This window comes from Zosterops lateralis, assembly GCF_965231275.1.
Source record: "Zosterops lateralis genome assembly, chromosome: 1".
In the NCBI taxonomy this organism is placed as follows: Eukaryota; Metazoa; Chordata; class Aves; order Passeriformes; family Zosteropidae; genus Zosterops; species Zosterops lateralis.
The window spans coordinates 91,674,891-91,690,258 of record NC_139762.1 but is presented as its reverse complement, the minus strand read 5'-3'; the positions used below and the strand labels follow the sequence as shown (position 1 = coordinate 91,690,258).

The 15,368-nt window shown below is 43.6% G+C and overlaps 1 protein-coding gene across 1 annotated transcript in view; it reads left to right on the top strand.

Moving 5' to 3' along the window:
• Positions 1–10,132: 10,132 nt before the first annotated feature.
• The window catches only part of AHRR (aryl hydrocarbon receptor repressor), a gene marked incomplete at its 3' end in the record, with an annotated part of 81,712 nt that continues 76,476 nt past the window's right edge, over positions 10,133–15,368 (top strand). Inside the window, exon 1 of the mRNA XM_083870424.1 lies at positions 10,133–10,195. The remainder of the gene's footprint in view (positions 10,196–15,368) is intronic.

Here is a 15,368-nt window from a genome sequence, read left to right as displayed (position 1 = left end):
TACTCTTGGTGGAACTGACACTGTAATGTTTGTTTAAAGCTGCAGATGGGACATTACAGCATAGAATGATGATCAAGGATTTGAAAGTGGCCAACAACACCACTTGAGGCAAACAGCACTCTTGGCAAGACTCCTGTCATGTCTCCCAGCTCTGAAATTGGACAGGATTGTTGGCATGGTACACTCATTCAGATCCACACTTTTAGGCATGGCCAACAGAAGAGATGTTGATGACAGACAACAAGTGCCAAGAAACAAGATTGATGATTTTTCCTGAACGAGTGCACCAGATAGCTGACGCCTGACAAGACTTTGCAGAAATGGGAGATGGCACACTATCCTCCTGCTCCAACATCAGCCAGCTTCCTTCCCCTGAGAACACTTGTCCTGTCGGCAACATTTCAGACAAGATAGTAAAAACTGCTCTCTGCCTGGGGTTGGTATGCTGATTTCAAAGTTCAAATGTGCCAGAAGAATTTCCTTAGGATTCCCTAAGGAAAAGACTATATGTTCCTAACTTCACTCCGTTTTATTACTGGAATATCAGAATTAGCACCCTAGTGAAAAGGACTGAATGTGAACACTTGCACATTCTTCTATGTATGCCATCTCAGTCTGGTTTTATTCTGGTTTGTCTCCTTTATTTCTGGAGAGTAAAAGTTCTGCCTCTTGCAAGCTTAGAAAAAAGAGAGTAGCCTCCCCCCAGCTCTAGTGATGAGTATCTGGGAAACCAAGGAACAAAGCCAGAGTGGCCAGAGCTGGAGAAATAAGTGCAAAGGTCTAGTGCCATCAAGTTCAGCTGACCTGCCACACCAGAACTCTAGCACTTAATTGCCCTTGAGATAGTTTCAGGATACTCAACTGAGTACTGCTGGTACTATGCATTCTGTATTTACAAAGTATGCCAAAATTCATCACCAATACCTAAAATGTCCACCAAGGAGTTAAGGCAATTCCATAATTAATTGTATTAAGTGTTTTATAATAAGCCATAAAATCTAGAAGTATTTAATATCTAAAGGCAAAAACCATCTTATTCCCCATTCACTCCCTGGAGTCAATCAAATCATTCCCTGTAGCACTGCATCTTCCCTGCATTACCTTTCTAGCCTAGCCATTGCTTCTCCTGCAGGGCTACATACCTGGCTTTCATGGGACATCTCAACACCATGAATCCCATCACAGAAACACTCTAGAGCAGAGCACTGCACAGGCTAAGGATTTGTTTTCTACAAAACACATTTTGGATCACAAAGGAAATCATTTCACAAAAAGTTTCTGAGTTTTCAGTATGTATCATTTCAGAGCATTTTTTGATAGTACAGTTATCAATCACTATTTCAAGCCTCCTATAAATCACAGTGAAGAAGATGGCAAAGGAACAGTGAAACAACGCTTTGACTGTATTTTTTCCATGGAGCCTTGTACTACCAAGTATAAGCCTTGCACCTGTTCCTGGAATGTACTGACCTGCTGAGATAAAGAAAGACCAAACTTCTGGTTGGAATGAGACAAGGGAGGCATTTGGGACAAACTGCAGGATTTTTCAAAGGTGTCTCTGAAGTAAGGAAAAGGTAAAGGAGGAGACATGGAATGAAAGGCCAAGGATGACAGCAGAGCAAGGTGAAAGTATTAAACTTGCCAGACTACCTGGCAGAAGAGGGACTCAAGACAGTTGAATGGTATATGGCTGTTAAAAAGGCCAGTTGATACAGAGGTGACAGGGCATATAGCAAAGCTGAACAGCCAAACCCCATGAGAACAGGCAGAAGGCCCCAAGCAACTCACTTCATGAGGTCTTTCACAGAGCTCACAGTTGTTCCGAGATAGACACATGGGAGAAATACTGACAAGATATCAAGAGATCAAAACAACCAAAAAGAGTTTACTGGTAGCTTTAGAAAATCAGAGAAACCTTGGCAAAAGGTTTAGTGCAACATTCAATTAACACACAACGCCTCTCAAAGAGTTAACTTGGCCCATTCAAATTAAGGAACTTTAAGCCCATTCAATTTTAAGTTACTCAAAAGTTCCAAGAAGAGGGAATTAGAAGAGTAAGAAAGAGAAAGAAAGAAAGAAAAAAACCAGAAAAGCACACATACAGCTACCAGCTCCAGGATTCCAGCAGTGTTCAGATAGAAATTCCAAGAGGAGGTAGGGTCAAGATGTCTGATTACCTCACATTCAGCCTTAAATACCTGTTGGCCTCCCTATCTGCTTCCTATCTTCTAAGCTACAGTATTCCCAAATGCGATTTCTATCGGCATATAAGTGTTTAAACCACTACCAGGTTGTTGTGGTTTAACCCCAGCTGGCAGCTAACCACACAGCTTCTCACTCACTCCCTGCCCCCAGGAGGATAGGGAAGAGAATGAGAAAGAAGCATAACACTTGTGAGTTAAGAACAGTTTGATAATTGAAACAAAACCCCAGACAAAATAAAACTAATGATGATTACAGTAATAATATAAATTAGGAAAGAGAGAGAGAAAGAGAGAGAAAGAGAGAGAAAAATCCCAAGAAAGACAAGAACTACAAGAATTGACAAGCACCTATCTCAATTCTTCCATTCTTGAGGGAACAAAGTGCTTTTAGATCTAAAAATTGGGTTGCTGTCCTCTTACAACAACCCTGAGGAATGCAGTCTATTCCAGTAACTTCATTTTGTTCATAATATTATCTCAACTTCTCCCCTTTCCTTAATTTGAATTTTTACTGTTAGCACAGTGCATAATATCTTGGTAACACTTATATTTTAGGAACAAAGTCATGCCCATGAAATACCTACAGCCAAACTATTTTCTGGGGAAAAATGAGACTGTATGGTACTCCCCACCAAGATTTATACTTTACAGTAGGATAGGCAAGAAGCTGTTGATTGTGCAGTGCTCTCTTTCAGTTGTACAATCCCTCTATTCCTCAAAATCCTTCATGAGGAACCTGGTAGGTCCAAGTGCTAAAACTGGACATCAAATTAGAGTTTACAGTAGTCAACTGTAAACTCCAATTTGAAACTGTTTCATTGAATTTCAAATTCAATGAAAATAGAAAAATGTCCTTACGACTACCTTCCCCTTCATGACCACACACACACTCTATTTGTAAGTGCCATTCTGACAGTTTGAAATTCACAAGGACATCCACAGCATGAGTGAACAATTGCTCTACATCTCTGTCTTCCACAGCATAAGTCAGCTGTGCCCTATCTTCAGTTTATGGGCAGCTGCTCTTTTGGAGGGGGCAGTTTAAGGCTGCTCCAACTATCTCAGGTAGCTCTCCACAGGAGGACTGAGAACTAAGCTAAAGACATCTCTGACCAGCACCACCTTTTTGCTCATCCACATCACAGTCTGGTACTTGTTCTCATATCACTCTGCTTCATATAACGGAGGCTCCTTTAGGAAACAGCCTCCTTTTCCCTTCTCAGGTAGTCTCTTCTGGAGGGCTGTAGAGAAGGAGCAGGTTAGGAGAGGCAGAAAATCAGTGGTAGTCACTGTGAGATCAATTCTTGCCAGCCACACTCATTCTTTATGTCTGCACTGTCCAAGTGAGTTGTGTGCAGGGATGAGATGCACTGGTGTAGCTTCATATCAGATCCATGAGCTTTTACCTCATAGAAAAAATATCCTGTATCTTATACAGGACTCAGAAAAAGATCAGGATGATTCCCCTCTTCAATGTGGTTGGTTTTGTCTCCTTTGATTTGAGCTTAGCCTCTTTAGCAGTCCTAATCCTCTACTGAAAACGCTCCAGAAGAGTCTGATGAGTGTGCAATTCTCACTTTATCAGGCAATGCACCAGACAGAGGAAAGCAGCAGGCAATTTTCTGAAGAGAATATGGTTACCATACTGTCATAACTTAGAGCCCAAGGTCAAAGGAAGAAGCATTTGGTGCTCCTCTGTTATTACATCTCTTGGGATGAAACGTTTTGGACGCTTACCAGAGGAAGTGCTACACACGGTCATGAAAGCTCATGGGCTGTGCAACACATCACATTCTTCATATACGTGTCAATAAAAATTTTCTCAACTCTGAGCCCTCTATAATTATAAATAAAATCCACTGTACTAATATGATACTTCCTATTCACCTAAATCTAATATTTCATAACAACTTTTCTGACAGCATGACTTTTAATTCAGTTACAGAGCTGTGTAGCAAGCATATTTTCTATTCACCGGAATATATTATTAAAAACACTTATTTATAATCATATATATTTTCTAAATGTGTTTTCCTTTGGGCCTAAAAGTCTAGGTTTCAGGCTGCATGCACCCCAAATTTCTGTAGCAATGCGGAAAGAAAGCATATTAGTGTCTTTCAAGTTAGACATCTGTTTTGTGGCCATACTGAATCTTAAATCAATTTAGTTATAAAAACAAATACTCTTTACAGTATTAAAATAAAAGAATGGAGATGACTTATTGCTTGTTTTTAGCAACTGACTTGTCTGAGGAAAGCTGGACCATGTGGAATGAACTGACTTAGAAATTCACTGACATGATGCAGATATTTATTAATTTTTTATAAGCAATAATGACTTGTAAGGGCTCTGCCTGCTGTTTTAGTACTGTCTTTTAATACTTAAGGAAATCGAGTTTGTTTAACTGACTGTATCATTTCTTACATGAAATAATAAATGAATAATATGCTAAAGCATGCTTGGTATCTCATAATTTGTTGTTATAAATATTTTCTTATAATTTTCTTTCTGCTTACTTCCATTGGGGAAATGGAGTCTAGATTTCTAAACAATCTTTTTCTCCAGCCTCTACATGACTGAATTAAATGTTTCTCCTTGCATTTTACTTCAATTCACAGCTTCATTTGGACTTCTGTGTAAGACAGGTCAGGGGAATTGGTTAAAACTGAACTGGAGCACACAGAAGCCAGAGAAGGATGCAAGAAGCATCCTGTTATAAGCACTCATTCTTCTTTTCAGCTCTCTGCATTTAAGACACTTTGTTTTTCTTTTTCATCTCCTTTTCTCTGGTGGCTTGTAGAGGCACTTCTGTGCTCCAGACACTCACCTACACTTTCTGTGCTTTGAAACCAGGTCTTACCCCCACTAAAGTCAACTTTCCCCTTGGCAGGGAAGTGAAGACAAAAGTGACGGAGTTTCAATTCCAAGGTCACTGTCACTTCCAAAGTGATGCTATCTGAGACCTCAGCTCCACTGCTGCTCCAGCCACCAGCAAGCAGCAGTTTCAGCCTTTTCCCCCACAAAGCTCCCAGACAGGCTTCTCACTTAGCAAGCAAGAAAGAAGTGGTCCCTGCATGAAGGCAGCAGCAGCACAGCAACCAAAGTTCTCTTTTTCTCTCTGCAGCATTCAGAACCCTTCAAGGAAACATCAGCCTTACCAACCTGCAGCCTTCTAAGGAGTGGTAAATATAAGCAAAAGTAGCTCAGACAATGAAATTTTTGTTGCTATGTAACACTCGGCTGAGGTTAATAAAGACAATCCTTAGGCATATGTTAGTTTAAAGAGGTACCCAATACCAGCTAAGAACAACATGGAAATTAAAAAAGAAAAAGGGGGAGGGGGGTAAGGGAAGAAAAAGAAAGCCAACAAAATATTCCAAAATCTAAACAAAATATCTGGTTATGAAAATGTTTTTTTAGCTGTGATTTCACTTCTTTTGCATTTATTATGATCAGTTGATTAAACTGGGGGCTAAATCCAGAGTGAGGACAGCTTGCAGCTTAACAAGAATGCTATCCAAACATCTCATATGCCTTTTTCCCTCCTTGAAATAGCGTAGTTCTGAAACACTATTCAAAGAAAGTAAGTTAATTTGAAATTGTTTGAAATTTCTAGCTCTGGCAATCTGGAGACTGAGTGTATTTCAATCACTTTGTACTTTCAGAGTTTATAAAAGCAGTATGGAAGGAATAAGAAGCAACCAGTGCTGTTCCATGAGGAAATGCTTGTGTTTATGAGAATATTAAGAATGTCTGTCTCTTTTTTCAAATACTGTGTGTTAGTTAAAGGATCAAAAGGAAAATTTCATTTGCTTCCAGCTCTCTGATAGTTCCCTGTACACGATCACCTTCCTTCCCATTAGTTTAAAAATAATGGGCAATAGTAAAAAAATAAACAAAAGGACACAGATGAGAAACTGGTCAAAGAGCTGCAATACTAGAGATAAAATGGATGTTCTGAATATGTAGGTGCTTGAAATGTTGACCATAAGAAGACAGATGAAGACTAGAGTCATTAAATATTTTCCAGAAATAAAATGGGGTTACATGAGAAATTGATGATATGTGGTCTTGAAAATGAAGGTGTGGATGAGTTTAAGTTCAGTGTTCAAATCAGCCTTTTGAATGAACACGAATTTTTAAGTCGGAGTTTGGGAGAAAGAAGACTGATATTTCAAAGATGGCTGCTTTGAAACTGCATTCAGGAAAATTTTAGTAAGTGGGTGCAGCAGCTAAAGTCTCTGGTGTTAAAGACTACCAGTGAGTCTCATGAATGGTCAGACTTGGGAGTTTCCTTAATAGCTCCTCTACATTCCCTGCAGGAAGGAGTGAAGTAAGAGTAAGAAGAGCACTGACCCGCTGCATCTATGGTGAGTGATGGAACTTAGTATTCCATTTACAGTTCCATTTTAAAAATAGATGCTGGGCAAGTAAGCAATTAAAATTCAAGAAGGAAAACAGAAGTATCTGGCGGTTGTTCAGTAAGTCTAACTTGTATAAAAATGATCTGCACATAGCTGGTATAAGTATAAACAGTCAGCAGCATGAGATTATGAAAAACAATCCTTGCCTGGCAAGTGTAATTACTTTTAACAAAATGTAAAATCCAGGGAGTGAAGAGAACAGAGCACAAATATTCTCTCTGTAGGCTTGGCCATTCAGCTGTACATGGAATGTGCTCCCATAAAGCATCTGAACCATCGTCTTTGGACATATCAATGCAGACAGATGCAAAACAGTCCAAATTCTAAGGTGGACATATGTTAGCTTGGGGCCCCAATCCCAGTCAAACAAGCTCAGGAAGAGATTTGTTAGAGTGACCTGAATACCATGTAGTGACACCATTTCTAATTCAAAGCTGGTTCACATCTGGTCAGTGATCTCTGATGTGTCTTCACACACCAAGACACCTCCCAGCTCCCCAGGTCTCCTCTGTGGCATTGAGTTCACCAGGAGGAGTGATGAACAATAGCAGTCCCATGACTGTCTCACCATTATCCAGCACTTTCTGGGTTCCACTCCTCCACCCCCCAATTGTCTTCTGGGTAAATCACTCCCTGTCAATGGCCTGGCAGCAGAAGCACCATTGTTCCATCTAGTGGAGAGCTATTCAGTGTTGATGGCCTTTGATTTCTCTTTCCAAACATAGGCCTTGACTCTGCCAGATAGGATTTTGCTGGTATGGTTATGCTGGCAAATCCTCCCAACATAAGTCTGTAGTCCCCAAAGATTTATTGTGGCCCAAGTAGTCTAACTTGCATTCAATCCCATGAAAATAATAAGTGCAGACAATACCAAAGCCCCTCAGAAAAGTCCAATATAAAATACATACACTAATTTACAGTGAAGGTTGCAATCATAAATAGCATTTGGAGGAAAAGTAATAACGACATTCATAGCTTGGCACAGACACGCTGCCAGTGTGTCACATCCTGATGGATTGGGGATATGTCTGTGTCAAACTATGAATTCCATTTTTGCTTTCTGAATGCCATTTACAATTGCAACTGTCCATGTGGATTATTGCATCTATTTTTATAGCCAAGGCTCTGTCTGGGAAGATATAACAGAGCAATCAACAACACTGACTGGTTCTATTTTGCTGGAACAATAGTGTTCCTGTGAGCTGGGCTCTTCCATCTTTATGCACAGGACAGGAGGGCTGGGGTCTGGGCATCCCCTCATCCTGAACAACATGGGCAACAGAGAGATAGGAGTTTATTATGTGGGCCCATTTGTCAAAATGCAGTTTCCCTGCTAAAACCAAGACATGAGCAGTCAAGCCAAAGACTTAATAGTGATCATGACGTCAGGTGTAGGACACTCCAGAGAGACAGCTCCGAAGAGCTGGGAAAGCTGGGAAGCCATAGGAATGCAACCATGGAGACTGACCATTGAGCTGGGGCCACCCTCCTCACCTGCTGTCCAGGGGGAGAGAGGAGAAGGCTCAAGTAGCCTCTGGTACTCCTGTTCCTCTCCCCTTCTTCCCCAGTAAATTAGTGCTCAGGCACTGCATTTTTATTCAGTCTGTACCACAAGAAACCTGAGAGTAGAGCTTCATATGGATGAAACATCTATTAGGTCATTCAGACTAGATGAAAGGAAGATAGTGTTTTACAATGAGGGTTGTGAAACCCTGGAACATGTCATCCAGAGAGGTGGTAGATGCTCCATCCATGGAAACATTCAAGGTCTGTTTGGATGAGGAAACTGATCCAGCTGAAGATGGTCCTGCCCCTTGCAGGTGGGTTGGACTTGATGACCTTTAAAGACCCCTTCCAGCCCAAACTATTCTATGATTAGCAAAAGCAGAATTCTTTGCTTTCCTATATTACACCTATAGGACAGAAAATATATCTCCCCCCCATATCCCTACACCTTGATAACTGACCTTTCCCGGAGGACTGCCTGTGGATGTGGCTCACAGACAGCTGGGGCACTGTGTCTGGAATGAAGGCAGTGGGTGCAGGGCTCTGCTGTCTGATGCATCTCCATCCGAGGGGACCCCTCGGCAGGGCAGGCCTGAGGAGCAGCAGACAGTCTGTCCCCACAGCAACCAGTCCCAGGAGTCTGGGGGGGTTCACAGTTGGAATGTCCCTGCCTAGGACCGGCACCTCGCCGAGGAGAGGACAGTTTTTCACTTTGTTACTTTGAGTTTTCTGCATCAGCCTGCTCTGGTCTCATCTGTGCTCTCCTAAAGCCTCCCATCCGAGTGCCACTTCAGGTACTCACCCAACTCCAGGATCCAACACCACAGGCGGGAGGCCCCGCGCCTTCCCGGGATCCCCCGCCGCCTCCGGGACAAACCAGAACTCCGCCGGCAAAACCTTCTGGGGAAACAAAGCAAACACTGCTAGTTAAAGAAATGATTCCAGCTGCTAATGCGGTAGATGCGGTGCTGCCCCGAAGGCACGGGCGATGCGGCGGGAGCTGCGCTGGCGCCGCGCGGGGACAAGCGCAAAGGGACACGGGCAGCGGCCCCGGGCCCGGGCGGGGGGACACCCGGGGGCAGAGGCGCCGGTGCAGGGGAGACTGAGGCTGTTCCAGACATCCGCGAGGCGGGGAAGGACCCGCACGGCACTTTTCCCGTTAAACTTTCCGGGACAGCCGGGCGGAGCGGGCAGGTGCACGGCACGGCGGGCAGCGGGGTCCCGGCGGATCCCGGCTCCTCCCGGATCCCGGCGGCAGGCGCGGCGGGGACGGGGGACGGGCTCCGAACGCCGCGGTGCCGCCCGGCGGCTCCATCCCGGCGGCTCCATCCCGGCGGCTCCATCCCGGCGAATCCATCCCGGCGAATCCATCCCGGGCCCGCTCCCGTTCCCGCCGGGCGCGGAGTCGCCGCAGCAGCAGCAGCAGCGCCCTCTGGCGGCGGCGGGCGGGCGGGCGCGGATCGCGTGCGAGCGCAGCCCCGGCCGGCCCCGTCCCCGCCGCCCGCCCGCCACCTGGATCACGAGGGACGCGGCGCCCGAGCATCCTCCTCCCCACCCCCGGCGCCCTCCGGCCCTCTCCCGCCGCTCGCTCCCGCACCTCCGCCCGGCGCCGCGCCCGGGGGCTGCCGCTCGCCCCGAGAAACTTCGCGGGTCCCCGGGTCGTGCGGGCACCGAGGGGTAAGTGGTGCATCCCGAGGGCTCGCGGCGGGCGGGAGAGGCTCCAGCCGGGGCTGTGCGCGGGGAGCGGGCACTGTCGGCTCCGGCCGCCTCGCCCCTCGCTGTCCCCGGGGTGTCGGGGGTCCCCCCGCCCGTGCCGGCACCGCCGGGAGCGCAGCCGCGCTTTTCCCAGCCGCAGTTCCCAGGCGGGAGCCCCGGTGCCGGGCCCGCCGGGATGGGCGGGTGATGCCCGAGCGGCGCTCCCCTGTCCCGAAGGCTGAAAGCGGCGCGGCGGAGCTCTCCGGAGCGGCGCCTCGGCCACATCCTTTCCACTGACGCTTCGAGAAACCTTCCGAGGGGAAAACAAGTGAACTAAAGTTTCACGTTGCCTCTTTGGAGCCCCAGGTGCGCTCGCTGGGAAGCGGACAGGGTGGGTTTGCCGTAGGGTCAGCCGGCGTTTGACTTGGAAATAATTTTGAGCGTTTTATAACTTCTGCGCTAGGGATTCCTGTTGTGTTTCATTTTGACATACCAAAGGCGAAAAAGCGGTGAGGAAAAGCCTCTGGTGCTTTTTCTGACTTCGTGTTACTTTGTTTAGTAAACAAGAATTTTGTACGTCTTTGGGTGAAGCTGTAGTTTCGCATGTTTTATAAAGAATAATTTAAATAGCATAAAACCAAGTTATATAATGTAAAAAACCTTTTTTTTTCCTGAAGACAGACACAAACAATGTTTGTGCGTCATTTAGTGAGTTTCTAGGAGATAGACTATTTAACCAGGAAAAAAAAAAAAAAAAAAAAAAAAAAAAAAAAGGAAAGAAAAAATACCCTCCAGAAAAAAAACCAAGAATATGCTTGACATTTGGTAATTGGAGGTTTCAAAAAGAACCAAGACTGGATTTAAATAAAATTGAATGATCTGGTTGGGTTCAGGAGTAGTCTGTTGAGAAGAATGTTGATGCACGTATGTTTGTACTAGAGAAAATAAAATAAAACAGTTCTGCTTTATGAACATGTAGAGAGTGTTACGATTCAGGGCTATGAGTAAAAAAATTTATTTAAGCGAAAGACTTAATGACTGACAAGATCAAATTCACTGGCAAGACACTCGGTTAATTTGCAACCAAGATCAAGAAGTTATTTCTGTGAAAAACAAAGTACCCTATTCTGTAGATATTAAGATCCAGAAAGAGTTTCCAGTGAAGGTTTTGATGGTGACTTTAACACTGTTGCTCCTGCCGGCATCCTCTGCCGGAGCACAGGCTGAGACAGTCCTCACTTTTCGCTGCCGCATCCACCGCGTCCCTGCGTCCGGATATGTTTATGACAAACCAATTTTTTGCCATAGTTGATCATAAAAGTGTGTTTGGGTGCTCTTCAGCATCGAGGACAAGATTAGGATTTTAGGGACTGCATTGGGCTAGTGTGTAAACTCCTCCAGCCCCCAGCTCTGGAAGCAAAAGGCTACACCGTCTGTAGGGTGTATGGAGAGGGACTGTTTCGGGAAGAGCGGTGGGGAACGAACACTCGTATGTGGAAAATTTGGTTGTTGTGGTTTCAAGATTTCAATTTTAACTGAGCCATGGGAGGGGGAAGGTATATTATTACCTCAGCCTCCCATTGATTCAGATTTCTGCTCAGGAATTGTAAGGAGGAAATGCATTTCTAGGCCCTGTTTGCAATGCGAGTGTTTACAAAAACCAGCCAGCCAGTGTAATATTGATTCATCGGTTTCAGCGTATAAACAGATTTAACTCCAGCGAGGAGGATTTAGTACTCAGAAATGATTTTTCCGTTAGATTTTCCTTTCTGTAGGTATAAAAAAAAAATATAGTAAAGATGCTTTCAGTATCAGGAACTGCCTGTGTGTAGTGAAATGAGACTAGAGAACTCAATACAGCTTTTGCTGTTGCGTGTTTAAGGGGTTTGAGTGAATCTCAGACCCCACTGAACATGGGGGCTCTGCTATTGAATTATCAAACTCCGGTGCCAAATCCTTCCTTAATATTCCTGGTAATTACTGCTGACTCATGCTGACATGTGAATTCAATTAGCCCCAACTGGAATGTAAAGGATGTGGGAGTGTCTCTTTGTGCCCAGAGACAGCTAGGACAAAGCAGATTTTGGAGGAAAATTCAAGGAATTGCCAAGTTTGGGTAGGAAGTGTCAGCCAGGGCTTTTTTTTTTACGGTAATGTTTGAATAACCATTAAAGTTGAAGCCCAGGAAGGGGATCTTGAATAACATGGACTTGTCTTCACTATGGAATAACTGTAGTCCTAACTCAGACATTGCTTCTAATTTGAGTCATGTCCACACACAACAAACTTGTTGCTGAAGAGTGTTGATATTTTCAATTTGAGTTGGCTTACCCATGAGGAATAAGCTATAGCTCAGATAACCACAATTCATCAGCTGTTAACCCAATCTGCCTGAGTGGCACAAGTGGGATTTTGCTCAACCTTTTCTGTTCCCACTTGAGGGGGGTTACCTGGAGAGCAGGAAGCTCCAGGCTGCTTCCCTGGTACAGGCAGAGCACAGCATGGTTTGGCTGTGAGGTAGGGAATGGGATATTTGCCAGTGTGAATGTTCCCACACAATTACTGCCTAACTGCCATGTTTGTGACAGGTCACTGGTGGTGGACACTGTCACCATACGGCCATGGCAAAGTGGGACAGGAGAATTCTGCAGCAGTTCAGTGTTTTCTGGTGCTCAGAACAGGGCACGGCTGCAACGAGGCATGAGAAGCAAACAAACGTCTTTGCCCCAGAAATTAATTTCTTGTCAGGTACCAGCTGGTGCAAAAGGTAACTTATATGTCAGAGGTACATGCCTATATATATACATATATATATATATATATATAAAGCCATAGTTGGCTAGCAGAAGCGGGAGCTGCTACTTTTGAGAGAAGCAGTTTCATTGTTGACCCTCTATGCAAGTTGCCACTAGGAAACTGCAGGTCACAATTTCTACTATTATTTTGAGGTTGAAGCAAAGAAGGTGGACACAATAGTAAATATCCAGCCTTGTGTACCAATCAGGCTTTTTTTTTTTTTTTTTTTTTTTTTTTTTTTTTTTTTTTTTTTTTTTTTTTTTTTTTCCCACAAGGAATATGACCTTTCAGGGTCTGCATGAAAAATGAAAATTTCAAGGTGCTTTGCAAGGAATTTGACTGAGAGTCAGGAACCAGAGGAACATCTTGAGATGGAAATGCTTTAGGAATATGTCTCTGTCAGTCTAGAGCTCCCACAGAGCTGTTCACAGTCATGTTGGATTTAATTCAACTTACCTGCAGAGTCTTGAACTTTGAGATTTTCGGTAGCAAGTCCTGTCTGTGTGGTACTGCTGTCAACATATCAAATATGACATAGGTAACTACAGAAATCAAATTGATGGGCTTACAAGGTTGCGCAGGTGGGGTGGAAAAAATTATGCCAACATAACACCAAATAAATGCGCCCCAAATATTTACAAACCTCCAAGGTTCCCTGTGCTAGTTTGTGATACAACCATTTCAGCATAGACCAGGTAGAAGCAGTTCACTCAAGTGCAAGCCTCAGATTCACAGGTGTGCAGCTACAATTACAAGACACCCAGTATATCTCTTTTACCTCTTTGAAACCTTATTCTGAATCTTATCCTTTCCCTCTGAGAGGTTCCTTCTGGCGTGCAGTGACAGGGCAAGTGCAGGATGGCTGTGTAAAATTGTGCAAGGTGGCAGTGCTTAGCTGTCTATGTCAGTGGAAGATCTTCAGTATGAGCATTTGTGAACAAAGCATTTAGTCTGTACCCAGGTACGTGTGGCATGAGGACCATACTCTCCATGCTTTTGAATTAAGACTGCATCTGCAGGCAACACAAATAATCTGCATGATGCAATCCATATGAAGCTAGGGCTGCAAAACATGGTGTTTGCAATCATGTTTATTCTGTGACTGCTGTGCTGCCTTATGCACCAGAGCTATGGCTCCGTATTCAACAGTGGTATCTGTGCATGCACTAAACATGTTAGGTTTTTATTCCTTATTCTTTAACTGTATTAGTATTGATGCTGAATGGTGGTCATTTCAGTATGTTTAGCTTGCTGAAAACATGTGACACGTAAAATCAAGTTTTGTCATTTCTTAGGACTGTAGAAACCCACCATTAGAGGGTTTCTCCCTCTTCTCTAGCATTTCAGCTGGAACAGAGTGAAGTTGAATGTGTGGTTGTTTTGGGGTCACTGTCTCTGTTTTCTGGCTGCTCTTTGCTACAATTGGTAGTGTACAGATCCCTGAGAGTCATAATGCTAAGTAATCTCTTTAACTTTTTTCTTCACTGAAATTTCAAATATTATGTTCTCACCTTACACTTAGGGCAGCATTGTTTGGAAAGCAGCTCTTCTTGGCCTCGTTGTCTCTCACAGGGATTTGCTTTTTCAAAATGTGTTTTTCTGATACCTGAGAACTCATAGTGCACTTATCAGATTGAGTCTCCATCTCCTTGTCCTAAAATGAGGAATCATTCCACAAACATCGTGCTTTCTTCTTGTTTCAGGTCATTTTTAGAGAAGCAAAATTTGATGAGGTAGTTTTGTGGGCAAGGAGTATAGGCATTAGAGATTTTGGAGGGGTATACTGAGAGGACTACCATTCAGGTTGGTACTCCACAGGATCTGTCAGATTGTTCCCTATTTCATGAACATCTCAAACGAGGAGCCAGAGCATGTGGGCATTCAGCCTGCAGAGGTCACCAAACAGATTTCAGGCACTCTGGAAGATAAAAGTCAAATTCAGAGTGATTTTTGACAGTCACACCCTCCAGAAAACCAACCAGGATATGAGTCTATAAGGTTTAGTGCAAAGGTTTATCTTTAGTCAGTAGTACATCATGTACACAAATATAGCATGGGGAATGGCTAAGGAGAAAAGGATGTGGAAATGTGGTGGTTCACAAACTCAACATGAGTCAGTAGCATTGCATTGTTGTAAAAATGGTGTGTTAGAACAGAAATGGTTTTTCTGAGGCACACCAATCTTTTTGTCCTGCTCAGCTCAGGTAGGTCCTCAGCTGGAGTATTGCACTCATTTGAGAGAAAGGTACTTGGGAAAAAATTGCAGATAGAATTAAGAGTCCAGAGGAGAGCAAAAGGGTGTGTAAAAACATCACTAACAAGTAAAGATCCGAATAATTATTTAGTCTGGAGACAAGAAAAGTAAAGAGAAAGAAGTTAAAAATCATCAGAAATAGAGGATTAGCTGCAAAGTTAGTTGAATTTAAACTGTAATTTAGGTTAATGTCCGGGAAAGAAATTATGATAGAAATTATGATTACTATGGTGGTAGTAAGGAAAATTTAGTTTAACATGCTTAGGAATAAAAATTGTGATTTTAGTGATAGTTAAGTGCCGGAATAAAATCTCTGGGGTACTCATAGAAACTGTGCTTCTTCAGTGTAAGCATCACTGGGGAGTGGTTTAACAGCTGTGTTGTTACAGCTATGATGGCCTAAGCATGTAAAAGACTAGAAAGATGTGGCACTTTTTTATTAAATCAATTGATTTAGCTAGAAAAAACAGACAAGTCTTTCATGCTCAC